The sequence below is a fragment of the Gymnoscopelus microlampas genome (genome assembly GCF_963454915.1).
Source record: "Gymnoscopelus microlampas genome assembly, chromosome: 23".
Taxonomy (NCBI): domain Eukaryota; kingdom Metazoa; phylum Chordata; class Actinopteri; order Myctophiformes; family Myctophidae; genus Gymnoscopelus; species Gymnoscopelus microlampas.
This window is the reverse complement of record NC_139960.1, coordinates 6211544-6233037: the sequence shown is the minus strand read 5'-3', so window position 1 is coordinate 6233037 and position 21494 is coordinate 6211544. Positions and strand designations below refer to the sequence as shown.

Sequence of the window (21494 nt, the reverse complement as noted above, 5' to 3'; positions counted from 1 at the left end):
TTCCATAGACATTTCTGTGCACCTTCATTCTTCCTGGGGGATGATTTTGATTTTTATGACTCCGTTGCCTTTTCTCTAGCTTCACCAATAAGCTAAGAAATAAGTATTTCTCATTCTGTGTTTGATTCACCAGTTTGAAGGAGTTTAGCCATCAGTTTGACAACATGACCTCACAGCAGCAGCATTTGGGCCTGAAGGAACTAATCCTCCCTTTCCTCTCCCGACCACAGCCAGGTACTGACTAACTGCAATATCTCAATAACAGTTTGGCTCTCATTTTCAAATGTATTTGCTGAATAAATATATTCCCATTCTATTCTCAATTAGAATGGGATATCTTTACTGGAAAATGTTTTGACTGGTATTTGCAGCCATTTTTCTGTTTGGATGCCTTAATACTTTGTTCTGATCTGTCCCCTACAACAGCAGCAGTGCTTACTGGCTGCAGAACAACTTTGGGCCATTCTCAGCCCTTGTGTCTGTCAGAGAATTCCTGAATCTCAACCCAGGCTTCTCCCCTGTAAGACTTCATCGCTGCCACATAAAAAAAACTCTAAAGAATGATTAGACCAAATAGTTACCTTATTATTATCAAATAAAATCCAGTGGTGGTGATAATCTTTTCTTGACTGTCTTTCTGTCCAGCTGGAGGCTGTAAGGCTCCTGTCTCCAAAGCAGAGTGCAGAACTTGTGGTGTTGCCTCTTCCTGCTGAGAAAGACGTTGTCATCAACGCAGTGTTTGACTCCGACTGCATCTCCAACTGGATTGGCTGAGTTTGTGTCCCACCTTGTTATGTTCTCTGGAACGGTAAAACACATAAAGTAAAGATAATAGAAAATGTAACCATGCACATTAAGGTTTGAAATGACAACATATTTTTGCCACTTTTCAGGGAAACATTTCCTGCTCATCGTACCAAATAATGTAAGTAGATCCATCAATATATAGTATTATGTTTTTTGAAGACAGGTAGATGTGATTTCATTCGTTATTATTGGCTGATGTTAACCCCTGACTTGTTGGGTCTCAGTTTCACCAGACTGGACCAGGCCATGCCTACTCTTCCTCAGAGTGTAGCATCATCCATCGCATACATGAAGCTAACTTTAGCTCATCACGTTCCACCAGGTGAGATCTTCTATCTACATGACGTAAACATTGCCGTTACATTTACATTTTATTTGTATTGGTTATTTTGCTTTTCCATGGTGTTTTAGAAATGAACAAAATCCTAATATCTGCACTTTTCTTTTCTTAGGCTGCATCATATACAGTGGAGAGGTATTTGCCTTCATTTGTTTTCAAGTTTTAAACGTTAAGTAGAGTATTAGTTAAATGTCATCAAATTCACAACTATTTCCCCCCTTTCTCCCCCAAGTGCAACTTTATTCCAGCAAGTGGTAAGTGTTGTATACCAGCCCCCAACTATGTCTGCCCTGGCAGTTCTGGCAGTTCTGGCAGGTCAGTCTCCGTTTACAATTTCTACTCAAATGTCCCACTTTCGAACATCCAAAGCATAGTCCTTTTTCCCTGAGAAACTGAACTTTGTCTTCATGTGCCTGTGCATTCATTTTCTGACATTCAGGTAAGGGATGCTTGCCGGTACAGAAAATACATGCGAAATCATATGCACCAAAAGGCATGTTGCTTTTGACAGGTGACTTTTCGGCTTTGCTGTCAGACACTGTTGCCACCGTAGTAGCAAAACTACTCCCCTTGCTCTTAAATCTGCCTGAGGTTGATTCAGCTGCAGTCCTTGGTTTTGAAACCTTCACATTGGCAAGAGGATCATGAATGTCGCCGAAAAGTGGGTCCTGGAGTATTCTCGCTTGCTTTTCCATAAATAGTACCAAGTGGCTCAATCTTGCTCTCCTTTGCGTTTGCTCTAAAATATCACAAGCTGTCGTTCTCCTTTTTTCCTTCAATTTATAAGGCAGTTTGGACACAATGAGTTTCAGGTTAGAAGTCAGATCCAGGTCCTCTATATCCTCCAAATCTCTCATTGCGTTACAACAGCCTCTCAGGAAGAGTGCATAAGCATGCAGTGCATCTCCATCCTCTGCCTTAATACTTTTCCAATTTAAAGCTTTTTCCATATAGGCACTTGAGATTTTTATGTTATCTCCTAAATGCTTTTTTAATAGTGTTTTAGCGTGAATGTAGCCTGTGTTGGCATTCATATGAAGACAGCTCCTAACCAATTCTCTGCAGGGTCCAGAGGTGTACTGTTCCAAGTAATATAGCCTATCTTGGTGGCTTCTAGTCTTTTCCTCAATACCATGCTCAAATGCCCTCATCAATGCCTGGTAATCTAAAGGGTTGCCATCGTAAACTGGGATTTCCTTAGAGGGAAGTGAGGTCAATTTTAGCTGTACAACCAGTAAATCAGCAATCTCATTTTGCCTCTGTATTACAGTCAAGAATTTGTCGTCATTGTCTGACACTGTAATTCCAGTTCCTGTCCCAATTGCTGTTGGGTATGAGTTGCTGTGATTTCTGGTGGCCTTAGGCCTGGGTTTGATGGTCCTTGTAATTTTATTTTTTGTCCGGCTCCAAGTGAATTAATTGGAAATGAGTCCATATTGATGCTTGGGGTTTTAGTATTTTCCAGATACTCATTCATGGCATCATCCTGTGATTTTGGCTGTAACATTTGTGGTTGTGATTTAAGCAGTGATGGTGCTGGTGGTTATGAAATGGAGTCAAGATCCGCCAGGATTTTTAATCTAGCATCGGATTCAGCCAGGCATATGTCCAGTTCCATTTGTTCCAGTCTGGCTGGCTTGCATTTTAGCCTGCTCCATTTCCAGAGCCTGCTTTGCCTTTAAAGTCGATGCCCTTATAAGGAGCACAGCCTTCTCAGCCTCAGCCTTGAGTCGGGCTGCGGTAACTGATGAAGTGGTTGATTTGGTTGATTTCGCTTTTGAGTGTTTTGAAATATTGGAGATACTGTCCTGGGGCTGCACAGTCAACTGGTTTTGTTCATTTTTCCATATTTCCGCTTCCTTTAGGAATTCAATAAACACGACGCTTTTGGCTCATACCATTGCGTTCTATCCTATCCTTGTCCTTTATTGCGCACGCACGCACGCACACACGCACACACGCACACTTCAGAGATGGATAAATTCAGTATTTTCTTTATGACCTGTAGGTGGTGCATCCCTTTCCTATGTGAGAAGTGCCGCTGGCTCCAATGTCAACATGGACCTGGATACCTTTGTCAATCTGGACCCGAGTGTGTACAGGTTAGTGGCGTGTGCGTGCGTCCTTGTGGTTGTGAAAGGCAAGTGGTTAATGTATGTTTTTATAATATAATAATGTATATCTACAATAACTAGTAACTAAAGTTTTCAAATAATTGTAGTGGAGTAACAGTACAATATTTGCCTCTGAGATGTAAGTAAAAGTATAGACAATTGGAAATACTCCAGTAAAGTAAATGTACCTTCTAATTGTACTTAAGTACAGTACTTTAGTAAATGTACTTAGTTACTTTACACCACTGGATATTTCATACCAGTGTATTGAAGGACATTTCTTTCTCTTCCACAGGGAAGTCATGTGGCTCTGCTGGGGAAATCTCCAACGGTCAGTTTGTGTACACTGGATTACAAAGTTTGGAGACTCTGCTACAGGTGTCTGTGATGAAGGGTAAGAACATTATAAATATATATAAGAACTAGGGTTGGGACTCGATTAAAAACATTTATCAAATTAATTAGAGGCTTTGTAATGAATTAATCACAATTAATCACATTTTAATCGCATATCAATATTTTACTTGAGAACAGGGAAAGGCAATTTTTTCATACGTCTTTTAAGTACATGTAAAATAATAAAAGCTTAAAAATACTAAAAAGAAGGAAAAACGTTGCGACGCTGAGGAGCGTGTACAGAAGCAGCCTTCCCCCTCCATTGGCGCTCCCATATAATGGGAATTCAATACCCATATAACAATGAATTCAATACCCATATAACAATGAATTCAATACCCATATAACAATGAATTCAATACCTTTTTATAGAATGTCATATCAGAAGACCGAGCCTCGCAGTGTAAAGAATAGTTCTACCCTTCCAGTCTTGAAGTCTGTCTTGAAGGGATCCGATCGCCGTGGCCGATAGAGCAAGCTCTGAAGCTCAGATAAATGCCTCCTCTGACTGAAAGGAGCCTTGCCTTTAGGGAAGTGTGTCAATAGGATTTATCTGTTGATACGTCCTAACATTAATCGAGTGTTGATTCCAACTCGTTGGAATCTATAAGCGAATAATATAATAAAGCCCCTCCCTACCGGCGTCTATAAGGTTTATGAGTGCATTTATTTAATGTTGCATATGTTGCACTCTGACTGTACTCTTGCCTTGAAGACGGCCGTGTCTGCAGGGATATGGCTCTTGTCTGGAAGGGTATAACTATCTCTATTCTCTACGCTGCAAGGGTCTGTCTTCTGATGTGACAATTCTATAAAAAGCGCAAATGTGAAGCTAGACTTCTGGTCATTAAATTTGTGCAATTATAATGCTCGGAGGAGGTTGGCCCCCAGACGTGCGGCACGCAAGCCTACCGAACTACTGGTGCCCACGAACCAGCCCCCAACTATGGGTTAAATAGTACCACTGCCTAGTCTCGGAGGAGGTTGGCCCCCAGACGTGCGGCACGCAAGCCTACCGAACTACTGGTGCCCACGAACCAGCCCCCAACTATGGGTTAAATAGTACCACTGCCTCGTCTCGGAGGAGGTTGGCCCCCAGACGTGCGGCACGCAAGCCTACCGAACTACTGGTGCCCACGAACCAGCCCCCAACTATGGGTTAAATAGTACCACTGCCTCGTCTCGGAGGAGGTTGGCCCCCAGACGTGCGGCACGCAAGCTCACCGAACTACTGGTGCCCACGAACCAGCCCCCAACTATGGGTTAAATAGTACCACTGCCTCGTCTCGGAGGAGGTTGGCCCCCAGACGTGCGGCACGCAAGCCTACCGAACTACTGGTGCCCACGAACCAGCCCCCAACTATGGGTTAAATAGTACCACTGCCTCGTCTCGGAGGAGGTTGGCCCCCAGACGTGCGGCACGCAAGCTTACCGAACTACTGGTGCCCACGAACCAGCCCCCAACTATGGTTTAAATAGTACCACTGCCTCGTCTCGGAGGAGGTTGGCCCCCAGACGTGCGGCACGCAAGCTTACCGAACTACTGGTGCCCACGAACCAGCCCCCAACTATGGGTTAAATAGTACCACTGCCTAGTCTCGGAGGATGTTGGCCCCCAGACGTGCGGCACGCAAGCCTACCGAACTACTGGTGCCCCAGCTCCACTGGTTCCAGACCAGTCTGGAAGCTGTTCCTCTCCAAGGCCTCTGGGGTGTTGGATGCAGCTCTGGATCTTCTTGCCAACACGGTACAAAAACTAGATCTAACCAGACACTGAAATAAACTGAAACTAAACTGCTAAGTGTAATGGCAAAGATAGAATGACCAATCACTGAAACTAATTAAAATGAACAATGATGACTGAGTTAGTACATCTCAGACCTACACATAATTACAGTCTATGTTTATAATTAGTAATTATAAAATGCACCAATGCAAAATAAAAATAAAAAATCAATTATTTCTGGCCAGAAGCTGTTATTTGTCCACATAAAGTCCACCCAGGTTTGGAATGAAAGTTCTCTATTGTAGAGCGAAAAGCCCTGTCCACTATTCTTTACACCAAATGAGCTCACACGTAATGCACATTTAAATGAAATATTGACCCATGTAATCCTTCCCCTAGTCCATGACGATGACTGGTCCATCGGCGTCTGCGGTTCTGGATGTGATTGGAGAGCTGAGAGTGTCGATTCTGACGGATGAACAGTTGAGGGACAGTGATGTCATTGGGAAGTGGTTCTCTGGACGTTTGAGAGGGTTCCTGTCGTCTGCATCAGGAGAGTTTCTATACTGCCTCAGCAGCAGGAACCTCAGCTGTAACACATACCAGCAAGTGTAAGTATTGAGCTGGAGACTTCTTCCATCTGTATACCCTTTGACTGAATTTTCCCACCTGGGGCTATCATCTTTATGTGGATGTATTTCACATTTCATCTCCCATAATGGGGTGTTTGGGTGAAAAGCATAGCTAAGTCACAATGTTTTGAATTTCTTTTCTTTTTTCTCGTGAGTAAAAAGTCATATAATAGTGAAGTTGAATTGAGTCCAAAGTAATGGGTAGTGTGGAAGAGAGCTGAAGAAGCGATAGGTAGGGTGGAACTGATGGAGTCAGGGGTGATTTGTGAGAGAAGGGTTCCAGCTAGAGTGAGAGGGAAGATGTGTACGGCTTGGAAATGGTGGCACTGATGAAAAGACAGGAGGCGGAACTAGAGGTGGCAAAATTGAGGATGCCAATGATTACATTGGAGGATTAGCCCAGGTTAGAAGGTTTTGGGATAATGCAAGAGAGGTGAGGTTTGGATGTTTGTTTGGATATATACGGAGGAGGGATGAGAGGTATATTGGGAGAAGGATGCTGAAGATGGAGCTGCCAGGCAAGAGGAGAAGAGGTAGACCAAAGATGAAGTTTATGAATGCGGAGGGAGACGACATGCAGGTGGCTAGAGTGACCAAGGAAGATGCCGAAAACAGAAGCAGATGGAAACGGATGATGTGGCGCACCCTGATGGGAATTGGCCGAAAAACGAAGAAGTGAAAACAAGTATTTTTCATTGTATTTTGATTTGATCCACTGATTGCAGGAGTTTAGCCATCAGTTCGACAACATGACCTCACATCAGCAGCAAGTGGTCCTGACGGAACTAATAATCCCTTTCCTGTCCCGACCACAGTCAGGTACTGACTAACTGCAATCTATCTATCTATTTTTACAAAATATTAAAATGTTATATATTTTTTACAGGAAAATATATTGACTGTATTTCCAGACACCTTTCAATGCCTTAATGTTTCATTCTGATCTGTCCCCTTCAGACCGAGGCCGTGTGTCCAACAGCAGTGTTTACTGGTATGGTTGGAGAACAACTTTGGTGCATTCTCAGGTCTTGTGTCTGTCAGTGAATTCCTGAATCTAAACCCAGGCTTCTCCCCTGTAAGACTTTAAAGTTGTTACATTACATAACAATGATGAATTATTAACTCCAAGAGATAATTACTTTTTAAATATAAAATAAAGTCCAGTGGTGGTGATCAAGTTTTTCTTGACTTTCTTTCCATCTAGCTGGAGGCTGTAAGGCTCCTGTCTCCAAAGCAGAGTGCAGAACTTGTGGTGTTGCCTCTTCTTCCTGAGAAAGACGTTGTCATCCACGCAGTGTTTGACTATCTGACCGAATCTCCAAAGGAGAGAGGATTGGCTGAGTTTGTGTCCCACCTTGTTATGTTCTCTGGAAAGGTAAAAACTGTGAAGTAATGATGGTAATATAAACTGTAACTATGCACATTTGGTTTGAAATCACAAACTCTTTTTGTCATTTTTCAGGGTGAAATTTCCTGCTTGTCGTACAAAATAATGTAAGTTATCTATCAGTATATTTCGTTTTTTGAAGACCAAGTAGAAATAATTCAAATCATTATTTTTGGCCTATGTTAACCCCAACTTGTTGGGTCTCAGTTTCACCAGACTGGACCTGGCCATGTTTACTCTTCCACCGAGTGTAGCATCATCCATCACATACAACAAGCTGACTTTGCTTCATCAAATTCCACCAGGTGAGATCTTCGACTGAGTTAAAAGTGATGTATCACTATGCTGTTATGTTCACATGTTATTGGCAGTGGTTATGTTTTTCCCATTGCATTTCTAAAATCAACAAAACTTTTTCTGTCTATACTTAGGCTGCATCATCTACAGTGGAGAGGTAGGTACCTGAAATGATATTCACATTTTAAAGTCTAATTGACTAAATGTCACCAAATTAAAAACATTTCACTCTTTCTTTCTTTCCCAAGTGCAATGTTACTTCAGCAAATGGTAAGTGTATAGTAGTTTTGATTCATTGTTATGAATTTTATTGTGATTTATTTTCATAATGAATTAATTAATTAATGTTTTCACAGAAACAGACATTTGTGTTGGAATTAACAGGTGAGTGTTCTGAGGCAATGCCTACAATATCTCAAATATATTTAATGAACAAACGTTTCGTTTTGCAACTCAAATGTTTTCCTTTTCGGCTACCAAAGCACTGCACTACAGCTCCTCCTCAACAACGGACAGATGAATGGACGTTTTTGTGACTTTGGCATTGAAGAATACACGTGTGCTTCAGTAAGCCACTTAAGTCTCTCACATTGAACGCAACAGTTATTATTTTTAAATTTTGACTTCATTAAAGGTTTCCTGTTTTTTCTGTTCTGCTTTGTCCATTATCTCCACCCAGGTGTCCATGTTGACAGCACAGGATCTGGCAGCAGTGATGAAGTGTAACCAGCCCCCCAGCTCCACTGGTTCCAGACCAGTCTGGAAGCTGTTCCTCTCTAAGACCTCTGGGGTCGCAGCTCTGGATCTTCTTGCCAACACGGTACAAAAAGTAGCTCTAACCAGACACTGAAAACAACTTTTATGGTGAAGACAGAATGAACAATCTCTAAAAACTAATTAAAAGTAACACATCTGAATTCTGAAATTATTTAAATTTAAAGCTCATGTTTTTAATAATCTTAAAAAGATTTGCTAATGAAAAAAAATGCTAATAAAAATTCCCTATTCACTGTCAGGCAAACAGTCTATCAAGATTTGAAAGAATATCTCTATTATAGAGCCAGAATCTTTATCTACTATTCCATACACTAAATATCATCACGTAATATTAATGCAAATGTAATAATATTAAATATTGATCCATGTAATCCTTCCCCTAGTCCATGACCATGACTGGTCCATCAGCGTCTGTGGTTCTGGATGTGATTGGAGAGATGAGAGTGGCAATTCTGACTGCTGGATTTCCATAGACATTTCTGTGCACCTTCATTCTTCCTGGGGGATGATTTTGATTTTGATGACTCCGTTGCCTTTTCTCTAGCTTCACCAATAAGCTAAGAAATAAGTATTTCTCATTCTGTGTTTGATTCACCAGTTTGAAGGAGTTTAGCCATCAGTTTGACAACATGACCTCACAGCAGCAGCATTTGGGCCTGAAGGAACTAATCCTCCCTTTCCTCTCCCGACCACAGCCAGGTACTGACTAACTGCAATATCTCAATAACAGTTTGGCTCTCATTTTCAAATGTATTTGCTGAATAAATATATTCCCATTCTATTCTCAATTAGAATGGGATATCTTTACTGGAAAATGTTTTGACTGGTATTTGCAGCCATTTTTCTGTTTGAATGCCTTAATACTTTGTTCTGATCTGTCCCATACAACAGCAGTGCTTACTGGCTGCAGAACAACTTTGGGCCATTCTCAGCCCTTGTGTCTGTCAGAGAATTCCTGAATCTCAACCCAGGCTTCTCCCCTGTAAGACTTCATCGCTGCCACATAAAAAAAACTCTAAAGAATGATTAGACCAAATAGTTACCTTATTATTATCAAATAAAATCCAGTGGTGGTGATAATCTTTTCTTGACTGTCTTTCTGTCCAGCTGGAGGCTGTAAGGCTCCTGTCTCCAAAGCAGAGTGCAGAACTTGTGGTGTTGCCTCTTCCTGCTGAGAAAGACGTTGTCATCAACGCAGTGTTTGACTCCGACTGCATCTCCAACTGGATTGGCTGAGTTTGTGTCCCACCTTGTTATGTTCTCTGGAACGGTAAAACACATAAAGTAAAGATAATAGAAAATGTAACCATGCACATTAAGGTTTGAAATGACAACATATTTTTGCCACTTTTCAGGGAAACATTTCCTGCTCATCGTACCAAATAATGTAAGTAGATCCATCAATATATAGTATTATGTTTTTTGAAGACAGGTAGATGTGATTTCATTCGTTATTATTGGCTGATGTTAACCCCTGACTTGTTGGGTCTCAGTTTCACCAGACTGGACCAGGCCATGCCTACTCTTCCTCAGAGTGTAGCATCATCCATCGCATACATGAAGCTAACTTTAGCTCATCACGTTCCACCAGGTGAGATCTTCTATCTACATGACGTAAACATTGCCGTTACATTTACATTTTATTTGTATTGGTTATTTTGCTTTTCCATGGTGTTTTAGAAATGAACAAAATCCTAATATCTGCACTTTTCTTTTCTTAGGCTGCATCATATACAGTGGAGAGGTATTTGCCTTCATTTGTTTTCAAGTTTTAAACGTTAAGTAGAGTATTAGTTAAATGTCATCAAATTCACAACTATTTCCCCCCTTTCCATAATATTTTGCATTAGAAGATGCAATTCAACATTTGACCAGTAGGGTAACCAGTAATGTTATCTCTACGGGCGCAACTCTTGCGCAATGTCTTAAAAACCATGTAACCGGATGAAAACCGAGGCAAATTAAATACTTTCTTCAACCCGTTGGATGGCTTTTATGGCACGTTAAAACTTCAAACATCTGAGAGAGTGGCGGAAATGCTTTACTTTTTGGATACGATGTGCAAAAAGGGGTGAGAAACATGTAAAGTGGACGACGTGCGACCATTTCGAAAACAGACGGCAGTAACTAACGAGGAACCTCATCTCGGAGCTATACAGCGGAGGGAGAGGTTCCGTCGGAGCTACTTAACGCTATGGTACTTTCCATTCTTTCCCCTCGCACTGCGGTAGCGCAGCCTCTCGTCTGTAGTAAAAATAAAAAATACACCTTTGGTACTCACCAAAACAAAGACGGTTTAATGGAGTTGAAAGCCTATTATACTAAGTGGGAACACTCTGAGCCCCCACCTCACGTCTAAAATACACTTTTTGGCCTGAAAAGAAAATATTTCACCGGAAGGAAGAATCTGGTCAATAGGACAATTCCATTGACCAGATCTGTAGAGGGCACTGTGGAGTAACCAAAAACATGTTTTAATTCCTGTGAAATATTTTATTTTCTGGCCAAAAAGTGTATTTTAGACGAGAGGTGGGGGCTCACAGTGTTCCCATTTAGTAGAGTAGGCTTTCAACTCCATAAAACCGTCTTTTTTTTTGGTGAGTAGCAAAAGGGTCTTTTTTTTTGTTTTAAAAAACACTGTTTTGAAAGCAATGTAAGTCTTAAAAAAAAGTTAGAATGATTATTTTAAGTACTTGTGTGGGTGAATCTATGTAAAGGGCTTTTATATAAAACTAAAAGGAAAATAAAATAATTAATTAATTGAAACAAAAATAAAAACAACAAATTAACAATGCAACTAAATAATAAGAAATATAATTACATTAAAATCACATGTTGAATACAGTATTTCAACTAGCACTGAGCTGATCGGCTATGCACATGCGTGTGCGTGCGCTTGCACGTGACGTCATAAAATAGAGCCCCCCTAGTTCAAAAATCCACAGCTCACCACTGGCTATTTTCAAATAGACTATGTATAAAATAAGGCTAAAGTGGTTAAGGTATGTTTTATAATGTAATAATAATTTATATCTTAAAAGTAACTAGTAACTGAAGTTTTCAAGTAATTGTAGTGGAGTAAAAGTACAATATTTGCCTCTGAGATGTAGTGGACATAAAAGTACTTTTCCCCCTCTAATTAATGGATTTTTAAATGTATTTGTATGCTTTCGAAAAAAAAGTTTTTTGTTGGGAATGTTTTGATAATCTTTTGAAATAATAAAAAATTAGGAAGTTAGGAAACACAAAATAAACATATTTACTCGTGTGACCCATACAAATTGGTCCACGACCCACACTGGGAAACGGTGGGTTAGAGTACCTCTTTCTCAAGTGGTATGGTAACGGCCGTCTCTCTTTTGTCATGAGGCGGATCGCAATGACCCCTCATAACTCTGAGAGTGTACAAATGGAACCAAATGGACCCGTACGGGTCCATTTGGTTCCATTTGTACACTCTCAAAAGTTCCAGACCTGTACGTGTCCATTTGGAACCACCTCAAGGAACCCTGAGGGTCCCTGGACCCCACCACTGCATTAGGGTCCATTTGCTTCCATTTGTACAAAAAAAGGTCAATCTATAAGTGTGGTTCTCACAACGCTAGTATACTCGGCTACTTGTGAAAATGTTTCACAATGACCCGACCACAACAAACATTTATTTCTTAAAACATCAAAGAGTCACGGCACACTAATGGCTGCTGATGCCAAACCAGTTTATTAAGGACAAGAGAACAACAAAAACATGTGGTGTTTATATCCCACATGGTTTTTGGATAATGGATATGTTTTGTGTTTTGTGCAACCTTTAAAAAAAAAGTCATTGTTTTGTACTATTCTCTATTTCCCCACATAGCCCCCAAACCAGCGTACACGCAATGTATGACGCCGTACACCCAGACCCAGCAGACGCGCCAGGTGACTGCCATCAAACCGGCCACGCCCAGCCAGGCCACCTCCACCTTCTCCATCTACCCGGTGTCGTCCACCGTGCAGCCCGTACCCTCTGCTGGAGCGTCCGTAGTGCCGTCGTACTCCCAGAGCCCGACCTACAGCACCAACGCTGTCACATATTCTGGTAAGGAAATGCCCGGCCGTCACCCACACATACAAGTTACCCACACGCTAAACCCAAATGTAGTCGAGCAATATAGTAGAATGTGAGCTGCAGAAACACATTTAATTGATCTGGGTGCCATCGTTATAATAACCCATTAAAACCGGGAAAGCATCTGTCATTTTAGATTTTAGCTGTATAGCAAAACACGTTTTAAGAACACTTAAAATATCTCTCAATAAATGTTCAAAAATAGCAGATGTACAATCTCACAGTCATCACTTCGTGCCACGCTGCGAGCTTGTACATCTGCTATTTTTGAATGGATGCAACGTGTTCATTACTTTGCAACGTTCCCCATACATAGGCTGTCGCTCGTATTCGCTTGCGCAAAATTCACTTCAGTCGAAACATAATTATTCAACGTACGCGAGTTGTGTCGCATCGGGCGTAGATGCAGAATCTTGTCACTCAAAACACAGTTTAGCAAGACTGCACATTTTAGAATGGAGGAGGAAGCCAAAAGTTCCCATTGTTAAACACTGACGCATTTGATTTCTTTCTGAGATGCTGTGGCTTGTAGACTTAGAATAGGCTCTATGCACAGCAGCCATATTATCACTTCTTTCATAGGTGTTACCAATGATACTAATGAAGGCTCTGTTCCATTTAGTGTAGCACAGTGGTTTCCCACGACCCCCATAACTCTGAAAGTGTACAAATTTACATACATTTGTACACTCTCAGAGTTACACACCTGCAAGGGGCCATTTGGAAGCCCATGAGGGTCCCTGGACCCCAACTGTAGACCCACTGGTGTACAGTTGGAGTGTTTCCAGTGAGCCAACATGCACAATATCAGCACCCTGACTCTGTTTGACCAGAATGGAACAGAGCCTTCATTAGTATCATTGGTAACACCTGTGAATGTCTTCATAATATGGCTGCTGTGAATAGAGCCTATTGGTATCTTTAAAAAATATATTTTATTGAAATGCATTTCTTCATCACTGCCCCTATTCCTGCTCCATAGGTACGTCTTACTCGGGCTACGAGGCTGCCGTGTACTCTGCTGCCTCCACATATTACCAGCAGCAACAGCAGCAGCAACAGAAGCAGGCGGTGGCCGCGGTAGCCGCTACAGCAGCGTGGACGGGCAGCACCTTCACCAAGAAGCCGCCCTTCCAGAGCAAGCAGCTCAGGCCTAAGCAGCCGCCCAAACCCCCTCAATCCACTACTGTGACGTGTGTAAGATCAGCTGTGCAGGCCCGCAGGTGAGCACACTCACACTTGTCTCTGTAGTCCTTGGTCTTTGAAGCCTAAAGACTGGTGGGGATCACTTTGAACCTCGCCTCCCTATTTTGGGCATGTTGTTATAGACCAAAAACAAACCTGATCTACAAGCTTGTTTGAGTACCTTGAAAAGCTGTATATCAATTCTACATTTACACTGATCAAATTAGTTTAACAAACTTTGCAGGTTTGTCCGACTTAATACATGATTAGATTTTATGCTGAAACGCCATGCTTGGCTTGCATTATACGTCCTACATTTGAAGCAAATGGTGTCTCAAATGAAGGAATAGTAACCCCCCTTCCTCTCCAACCAGACATACAAGGAGCACCTGGAGGGCCAGAAGAACAAGAAGAAGGAAGCGGCTCTCAAGGTGTCTCAGAGCAGCAGTAGCAGCAGCAGCAGTGGAGGAACCAGCAGCTCTGCTCGCGGCGTCCAGAACCAGCTCCGCTGTGAGCTGTGTGACGTCTCCTGCACCGGAGCCGATGCTTACGCCGCTCATATCCGTGGGGCCAAGCATCAGAAGGTAATGTATTTATTTCATGCTACCATGTATTACCATCATGTGTCACTTGCTCGCATAGATCAGTTCTCTTTGACCAGAGACACCATTTTACCTATGGATTAGGCTTAACCACGTAAGCACTAATTTGTACTTTGGGATACAAGCTCACAGCTTGTCTTATGAAGTTTTATACATTGACGATTTTTCAAAATTTGAGAACTTTGATAAACATATTTTTTAAGTCTTTAAACCTTTGCCTATAATGGCATGCCCGAAATGGGTAAGCCAGGATTAATGTGGTTAACTACATTAATCTATAATCTTTCAACGTGTCGCACTATGAGATTGTAGATATTTGTAAAGGGGTAAAAAAGGAGGGGGCCCATTATAGACCCCTGGCTGACACATTATTTAGGAACATAATGGATTGTAAACGGTCACAAAAGATATTAACCCTCATTCAATATACACACGCCCACATACAGGCAGGCTTACTGGACGTTGTGTACTTGTCTCTATACTGTGTATATTTGGCACAGATGTATGCATATATGACCGCTACGCAAGTTCTATGCTTGGTTCAGGTGTTTGGAAGGACAAAAAAAACAGAACATATTTGCATATCTGGTTTAATAAAGACATAAGCCAATCCTTTTACAGCTTCATAAGTCATAAGGGGAACTTTAGCTTTGACGTGTTTTGGCAATTAAAGCAAAGATGTCAACATGTGTGTTCCCAAATATGAGATTTATGATATGAGAGCATTGGCCGTACTGACGCACGCTGGAATGATTACCAACGTTTGTCTGTGACTGTGTTGTGGTATTAAATCATGCTGCAGTGTTTTTAGATCTTACCACAATACTGATATTCAGCATGATGTACAATTTATTTTTTTAAATTTCAATTGAAAAGAAAAGGGGCAATCCTTCTTGAAGGTAAAGCCTTTATTGAATAGCTATAATTTCATTTTAGAAAAATAAAAATGTGTCCACCTACAGAACTCTGCCTTTATGAATTGAATACGCAGGACCACAATGGAAACAAGCCCTCAGGGATTTTTGTGTTATCCTTTTAGCATTATTGTGTAGGCCTTACTGTGCCTCTGTACTTTTTGCAAACCGCTGATAAAGAATTCAATCAATCAAAGCCACACAGCAATTTGCATGATGCTCAAGCAATGGCTGTCGCTGAACATGGCTTGCTATCATGCTGCCTAGGATGGCAAATAAACAGTGATATGTTGGATGGATGGATAGGCTTTTAGTTTAGTGGTGTTAGTTAACAAAATTCAGTGTCGTAAACATACATGTCGTTACAATACACAATGTCATTTAGAACATTGGTTCTCAAAGTGGGGTCCGGGGACCCCCAGGGGTCCTTGAGGGAGTTCCAGGGGGTCCCCAGCTAAATGATAGATTAGGCACCAAATGGACCCTTATGGGTCTGTAACTCTGAGAGTGTACAAATTGAACCAAATGGACCCTAACGGATCCATTTGGTTCCATTTGTACACTCTCAGAGTTAAATTGACATAGATTTTACAATATAAATTGCGGTCCAAGTGATAGAAATGCCATTAAATGGGGGTCCGTAGCCCTAATGCATGTCAAACTGGGGGTCCTTGAAATTAAAATGGTTGAGAATCACTGCTAGAGCCGTAAAAAATCTTCTCTTATGGGGGTCCCTGGTATATCTTTTGAAATGGGGGTCCGCGGGCTAATAAATGTCAATTTGGGGGTCCTTGACATGAAAAAGTTTGAGAACCACTGATTTAGAAAAGGGTTTGGACAGCTGCTTTTTACAACAAACCCTCAAACGTGTTGCTCTGCTCCGTTCCCCAGGTGGTGAAGCTTCACACCAAGCTGGGGAAACCCATCCCTTCCACGGAGCCCAGCGTGGTCACCCAGACCTCCTCCTCCACGGCCGCCCCCAGTAAGACCCCCTCCTCTGGCCTGGGCAGCTCCAGCACCACCTCTTCGTCCCTGTCCATGGGCACCTCCTCCTCCAATGCTTCTGCCTCCTCACCCACAACTCCTCCTACCTGAAGCCGGTCAACATAGTGAGCGGTGGGGGGGGGGCTCGGCAACAGTCTGTCGTCTGCCAACTCCACCCCGCCCCCGTCAAGAAGGCCTCCGCCCCCAAGATCAACTATGTCGGTCAGTATTGTCGGTATTTGACAATGACTTCATTCTTCACCTTGTTGCCATTATGCTCTGTACTGTGTGTTTGCTGTATTCCTGTTTGATTAGTATAGCTCTGCATTTAACCAGATCAACCACATGAATCCTAGCGTCCCTATTCGGGGCTTGTCGTAATAGGCAAACATTCAGTGTAAACAAAAATCGTCTCACTACACGTCACGAGGCATTGTGTGAGCTTGTAGATCGGCAGAGATTGATGAGTGATAGAAAAGGGCGGGGCCAATTACAGACCCCTTGCACACCCATCTATGTATATAGGGTTTAAGTCATTGAACCCCTATGTACTTATCACACAATGAATAAAGAAAACAACTTCCTTTTTCACTTTAAAAATGATAAAACATTTTCATTTGCACCTATAATAACGTGCCCAAAATAGGGACACCAGGTTGAAAGTGGTTCAAACACTCATCACTAATAAAGAGTGAAGCTGGTTTCACAGAGCGTGCTTTGCACTCAAAGGCTACATGCCAATGTCTGGATAAGTCTCTGCCAACAAACCTAACATTTCTTGAAGTTCTGTGCCTTGTAGAATAACAAGTGTATAACCTAGTTTAACCATGCAGTCAAATGGCCAATAGTTCACTCCTGGCCCTTGCAAATGGAAACGGTCATTGTTTTCCTTTTTTTTATTTTATTATTGTGATTTATTGCATTTGTATGCTGTCCATTAGTCAAAGCATCTGTGGACTAGTGACTCCTCAGTAAAATGTAAAATGGAATGTCACAGTTTTAAGTAAACCAATACTAAGAATCTTTGAATGGGATTGTGTGTTAATAGTGATGTTTTGTTTGTTTTTGCATGATCAAAATTTTGATTTGCAAATTCTTATCGGTTAATCAATTCATTTTTTGTGTGTATATACGATTAAAGGTTGGGTGTTCACTAATGTCTATGGTAAGTTTACGGTAACTTTTGATTGAAAAATAAGGCCCTGCTACAAATAATGACTTCTCTAGCTGTGGTCTTTTGGAGCAGTAAGGACGAAGTCATTAGTAAACACAATTTCGGGTTTTATCGTATTTGTTGGCTGTTCACTTCATCCAATGCCATCTGCCAGTGTTGTGCCTGAACGCGTTTAATGAACGATTGTTCATGAACTCGTTCATATTTTGGGCGAACGTGAACTGAACGTACTGTATATCCGCTAGATGAAAGTTATTGTGAACGCGTTCATTCTGGCGTTTGTGAACGGCGTTCTCTCGCGTTCTTAACTTCGTTCAAGAGTGTCCCAAAATTCCATGGTTACATTGGTTTGTCATGTTGTATTTCATCCTATTCTGTGTTTCCGAGGCGTCTTGAACGCACCATCAGCCAAAAAAGAGAAAACAATTCCTCTGCGCACGGTGCACAGCGCCGAGTGAACTCAGTCTACGTGCAGACAGCTCCGTGATTACAGATAGCTCCTCGGGTTAAAAATGCAAGAGAAGCAACGCTTTATAAAATAAATGTCCGTTTATAAGTTGTTGTGTCACTGTGGCATGCTGAGTGATAATTACCCACAGCTGTTTGTTCTTCTAGCAGAGTCTCCGACACAAGATCATTTTGTAATTAAAGAAAGCTTCTGCGCTGTTGTAGCCCCCCCCACACACACACACACACACACACAGACACACACACAAAGTCTTTTTCAAAACTTTTCGCTATTGATGCCTTTTCTTTCTCTCTCTGCTCTGCTGCTGCTGCTGCTGCTGTTCTCTCTGGGATAAAGCCTAATTTACACTTCGCAGCACGACGGTGTCCCGTGCCTTAATAGAAAATATACAATCTCACAATGCGTCGACGCGTCGTGGATGCAACTCATTGTGAGCTTTTAGGTCTGCTATTAAAACATTATGGCTACAAATGGCATAATCCTGGATTATATTCATATAATATAATAACGCAGGCCTGGGTATTGAACGTTTTTCAAGTCAAGGAACCCTTAGCTGAGAGAGAGACCCTTATTAATTATATATATATTGAAAAAAAAGAACGAAAAAGAACTGAACTAGTTAATTTTTTGAACCATGAACTTTAGTTCAAAATTTTGAATTATGAACTGAACTTTGAACTAGTTCATTTTAAAATGTGTGAACTGAACTTTGAACTAGTTCATATTTTAAGTGAACTTTCCCAACACTGCCATCTGCAAACTCACAACACCTTGCATCGCCTATTTTCGCCACTAAATAGGCAATTTATGAAATATTGGAAGAGGGTTTGTGCCCAATAGCAATGGTCTGAGACTAAAGAACCCTACCTCCCCCTTCGCCCCTTGCAGGAGGAAACAAACTGCAGACCACGGCGAAAGCGGATGAGATGAAGGCGGCGGAGATATCCAAGCCAACGCCACCCTCCATGGCTGCCCCAGAGACCAAGAATGATATCTCTGATTGGCTGTCTGCGGCGGCGCTAGCTGCACTGCAGAACGACGTGCAGCCTGTTGGACACGACTACGTTGAAGAGGTATTCTGACAGTTCACTTGGGTGTTGCTTGCCAAAAATAACTGATCTACATGCTAACACGTCGCATCACGACACATTGTTAGCTTGTAGATCAGTTATTTTTGTGAGTATAAATTATATTGTTAAATTGTCCTTTTTTTTAGTAAGGCAAAAAAGTGTGCACAACTGCAGCAGCCCAAATAGGGAGACAGCTGTTTTTTGTTTAACAAACCCCACTGGCCATGAACCAGAGGGGAAGGCCAGTGCTGTGGATGTGGGGATGTAATCGTTCTATATTGCACTCCATCAAACACAAGTATAAAAGAGTTAAAATGAAGACTGGCTCTGAGTCTGCCGTACAATTGTATTTTTACGGCGTTGCTCGGCCATACCCTACCTGTCTATGAGAGGGTCTGTGTGTCACAAACCACAGGACCGATCAGTGCTAAACTTTGCATGCACGCTACACAGAATTAACTCCACATTGGAGCCATGCTGTTGGATCCTATAAGAGTTCAAGTTAAAAACCACTGCTATAGAGGGAATTGAACATTTTGTGTTACCCATCTCCTTAGGTCCGCAACGATGAAGGCAAAGTCATCCGCTTCCACTGCAAGCTGTGTGAATGCAGTTTCAACGATCCCAACGCGAAGGAGATGCATCTGAAGGGAAGGAGGCATCGACTGCAGTACAAGGTTGGTACATTTTCATAGGTGCAGCACAAGTGTTATTATTCCTAATGTAAACCGCTCACAAAATGTAAGGAAACTTGAATTTGGGCCATTATATCTCCCCTTTACTAATACCAATCAGTAAAGTGTTATATATCATTTTTATCTGTGATTAGTCACCTTTACAACGAGGTACAGCTTGTAAGCATCGGGCATTCATGGATTGAGCAACACAGGCAAACGTGTGGGTAGCGCCGAGCAAAAATGTGCCAAAATGGCCAAAACTCTCGTTTTGTCACTGATCAGTTGGTATTCACCTTTGTTGCTTGGAGCATTTAAGATTGCACTCTCCCACAGCACTAAGGACAAAATGATAAGAAAAATAAACATGTTGGCCATACACTTCACTAATGTTACACTCAGTTTCAGGGTCCTCAGTAGCGTGTGGAAGATCAATATGCAGCCACAACAGCTTCGCACCTCCTCCTCATGCTGGTCACCAACCTGGCCACTTTCTGCTGTGGGATGGCATCCCATTCCTCAATGAGGATATGTTGCAAGTCAGCCAATGTGGTTCTGTTGGTCACACTAAGACGTACAGCACGCCCAAGTTGATCCCACAAATGTTCAATTGGGTTGAGGTCTGGACTCACGGCAGGCCATTTCATCCTCTCCACTCCCAAATTCTGGAGGTACTCTCCGATGATCCTGGCTCTGTCGGGCCGAGCGTTGTCATCCTGGAGGATGGCATTAGGTCCCATATTCTGAAGGTATGGGACCGCCACTGGCTCCAGCATGAGGAGGAGGTGCGAAGCTGTTGTGGCTGCATATGGATCTTCCACACGCTACTGATGACCCTGAAACTGAGTATAAAATTAGTGAAGTGTATGGCCAACATTCTTATCATTTTGTCCTTAGTACTGTGGGAGAGTGCAATCTTAAATGCTCCAAGCAACAAAGGTGAATACCAACTGAACAGTGACAAAACGAGAGTGAATTCCACCAGAAAAGTCTAACAGGCCATTTTGGCACATTTTTGCTCGCCGCTACCCACACGTTTGCCTGTGTTGCTCAATCCATGAATGCCCGATGCTTACAAGCTGTACCTCGTTGTAAAGGTGACTAATCACTGATAAAAATGACATATAACACTTTACTGATTGGTATTAGTAAAGGGGAGATATAATGGCCCAAATTCAAGTTTCCTTACATTTTGTGAGCAGTTTATTATCTTTGGCTGATGTCGCTTGCTGATAAGAACTGATCTTCAAGTCATGTTTTAGCTGGGACAACGTTATTTTTAGCATGACATGTTTTTAGACCGAAGCGAGTAATCTACACGACCCAGGACACTAGACTGAACTATTTTGAATGGTTAAACAATAAGTCATAAGTTGATCATGCCGTCATCTGTCCTGACATTTCCTCTTCACCTGGTCTTTTAGAAAAAGGTGAACCCTGACCTTCAGGTGGAGGTGAAGCCTAGCATCCGTGCCCGTAAGATTCAGGAGGAGAAGATGAGGAAGCAGATGCAGAAAGAAGAGTTCTGGAGGAGGAGAGAGGAAGAGGAGCGCTGGAGAATGGAAATGAGGTACGATGAGGTCTTTGATGACCAGCTGATGTTTCTTTGTTTTTTTAACTTGCGTCTCCATTCTGGGGAAAACATCTGCCGAAAATAGTGCAGATGTATTTTCCACGGAGATTTGATGTAGAGGGGAAAACGGGAGGGAACCAAGTATAGACCGCTGGGTGATCCCAGTCGACTAAGTATATGGGGTTTAAGTGGTTCATCAGTGGACATTCTCCATGTCTAATCTGCTGAACTCCCAGGTCACTGTTTTTTTTTTCTTCCCCAAACT

At 42.0% G+C, this 21494-nt stretch overlaps 1 protein-coding gene and 1 pseudogene across 2 annotated transcripts in view; both read left to right on the top strand.

The window, feature by feature from the left end:
* Positions 1-21494, top strand: part of kiaa0930 — a 504210-nt gene that overhangs the window by 92013 nt on the left and 390703 nt on the right. The gene's annotated exons all lie outside the window — the stretch shown is intronic.
* The window catches only part of LOC311040084 (zinc finger RNA-binding protein-like), a 30846-nt pseudogene that overhangs the window by 8108 nt on the left and 1244 nt on the right, over positions 1-21494 (top strand). Inside the window, exons 3-9 of the transcript in view lie at positions 12333-12554; positions 13567-13807; positions 14144-14353; positions 16177-16491; positions 18801-18985; positions 19540-19659; positions 21081-21236. The product of the transcript in view is annotated as a zinc finger RNA-binding protein-like (transcript). The remainder of the gene's footprint in view (positions 1-12332; positions 12555-13566; positions 13808-14143; positions 14354-16176; positions 16492-18800; positions 18986-19539; positions 19660-21080; positions 21237-21494) is intronic.